Below are 2,862 nucleotides of genomic sequence, written 5' to 3' on the forward strand. Positions count from 1 at the left end.
CTATTCGGCCATCTTGCTCCACCCCCCCGATATGATATATTTTGAGGCAATTTGTGTGTCATATATTCTGAGGTTTTATATTTTATATAATATGTCTTATTGTTGGAACACAGTTTGAAAAAAATGATCCTTAATCTTTTCAGTTAAGGCTATCCTTAATTGAATTGCCATGTGCTGGAAAAGAAAAACCCATTTTCTGGGATGGAATTCAAGCCTGCTGAAGAAATTTGCACGAGTAAGGAGGAGCTGAATGTTAATCACCAAGACAATGGGTACAATGTTTCCAGGGCATTTCAGTGATCTTCAAGACAGCCCCTTCCATCATAGGTTTGGAAGACTAGGAAAGAAAAATGGTTCCATGGGCCAGGGCCAGGGCCCAGCTGCTCTCTGCAGCCTCAGAACTTATTGCCTTGCATCCCAGGCACTCCAGCTCCAGCCATGGCTAACAGGGGCCAATGTACAGTTCAGGCTGTTGCTTCAGAGAGTGCAAGTCTCAAGACTGGCAGTTTCCACGTGGTGCTGGGCCTTCGTGTGCACAAAAGACAAGAGTTGAGATTTGAGAACCTCTGCCTGGATTTCAGAAGACGTATGGAAATGCCTGGATGCCCAGGCAGAAGTCTGCTGCAGGGGTGGAGCCCTCAGAGAAAACCTCTAATAGTACAATGTGAGGTTGGAGCCCCCACACAGAGTCCCCACTAGGGCACTGCCTACTGGAGCTGTGAGAAGAGGACTATCATCCTCCAGGCCCCAGAATGGTAGATTCATCAACAGCTTGCACCATGTGCCTGGAAATGTCACAGACACTGAATGCTATTCTGGGAAAGCAGCCACCGTGGCTGTACCCTGCAGAGTCACAGGGGTGGAGCTGTACCAGGCCTTGGGAGCTTACCCCTTGCATCAGCATGCTCTTGATGTGAAATATGAAGTAAAAGGAGATCATTTTATAGCTTTAGATTTAATGAGTGCCTTGGTGGGTTTTGGACTTGCATGGGGCCTTTGGCCACTTTGTTTTTGCCAATTTCTCCCATTTGGAACAGGAGCATTTACCCAATACCTGTACTCCCATTGAATCTTGGCAGTGACTAACTTGTTTTTTATGTTATAGGCTCATAAGTGGAAGCAACAAGGGACTATTTGCTTTGTCTCAGATGAGACTCTGGACTTGGATTTTTGGTTTATTGCTTGAATGAGTTAAGACTTTGGGGGACTGTTGGGAAGGCATCATTGGTTTTGGAATGTGAAAAGGACATGAGATTTCGGAGGGGCCAGGGGAAGAATAATATGGTTTGGCTCTGTGTCCCCACCCAAATTTCATCTTGAAGGATAATCCCCAAATGTTGAAGGAGGGACCTGGTGGAAGGTGATTGGATCATGGGAGCAGTTACCCCCATGCTGTTTTCATGATAGTGAGAACCCATGAGATGTGATGGCTTAAATGTGGCATTTTCCCCTGTGCTGTCTCTCCTGCCCCCATGAGAAGACATGCCTTGCTTCCCCTTTATCTTCTGCCATGATTATAAGTTTACTGAGGCCTCCTAGCCATACAGAACTGAGTCAATTAAAACTCTTTCCATTATAAACTACCCATTCTCAGATATTTCTTTATAGCAGTGTGAAAATAGACTATTTTATAGTCTTTTTTATAGCAGTGTGAAAATAGACAACCTTGTTTCCTGTTTGCTTGCCAAACTCATTTATTAGCTCTAGAAGTTTTCTTATAGATTCTTTCAGATTTTCTAAGTAGAAAATCACATTGTCTCTAAATACTCTCACTTTTTTTCTTTCTAATCTGTGTGCCTTCTGTTTGTTTATTTTTGTCTTATTGCCTGAGGTGGAACTTCTAATACGGTTTTGGAGAAAATTGGTGAGAACAAACGTACTTGTCTTTTCCTAATCTTAGAGGGTAAACATTCAGTATAATCTTTTCTTTATGCTTTTCACTGTTATTCTTTGTTAGGCTAAAAAGTTTATTTTTGTATCCTTAATTTGCCAACAGATGTGATAAAAAAAAAAAATTGAATTTTGGAAAATGCATTTGCTGTATCCACCAATGCAATTATTTGGTTTTTGTTATGTAGTGTGTTAATTTAGTGAATAACTTTGGTTGAATTTGGAAAAATGGTCCAAACTTTTATTCCTAAGAGGAACCTCAATTGATCATGATGAACCATCCTTTTTATATATTGTTATATCTGATTTGCTAATATTTTGTTGAGCATTGTCATGTCTGTGTTTATGAGAGATATTTGTTGATAGCTTTATCTTCTTGTAGTGGATTTGGTTTTCATGTTGGAGTAATGCTGGCCTAGTAAAATGAATTAGAGAGTGTTATCTCCTCTTTTCTAGAATAGATTAATAGAATTTTAGCTATTTCCTGCTTAAATGTTTTAAAGATTTTATCAATGAAACCAACTCTGCCTGTAGTTTTCTTTTTTGGAAGATATATAACTACAAATTTGATTTCTCTATGATCATATAGCTTATTTATTCTCCAGTGAATTATGATGAAATAGTAATGGTTTACGTTATATAAATTATTGAAAATATAGTTATTTAATAACTGTGTTCAATTTATTGATCTAAATTATTGGATATAATTATTTGAAATATTCTCTTATTATCCTTTTCATTTCTATGGGCTGAATCATAATGTCTCCTCTTTTATTCCTGATACAGATAATTTTTTCTTGGTTAGCCTGGTTAGAGGTTTATCAATTTTATTGAACTTTTCAAAGAACCAGCTTTACTTTCATTGGTTTTCTGTATTGGTTTTCTGGTTTTTACTTTATTGACATCTTTTCTAATTTTCTTTATTTCCTTTCTTCTACTTGTTTTAGATTTAATTTTTTCTTATTTTCTCAT

This window comes from Rhinopithecus bieti, unplaced genomic scaffold (assembly GCF_001698545.2).
Source record: "Rhinopithecus bieti isolate Rb0 unplaced genomic scaffold, ASM169854v2 scaffold_25987, whole genome shotgun sequence".
Taxonomy (NCBI): Eukaryota; Metazoa; Chordata; class Mammalia; order Primates; family Cercopithecidae; genus Rhinopithecus; species Rhinopithecus bieti.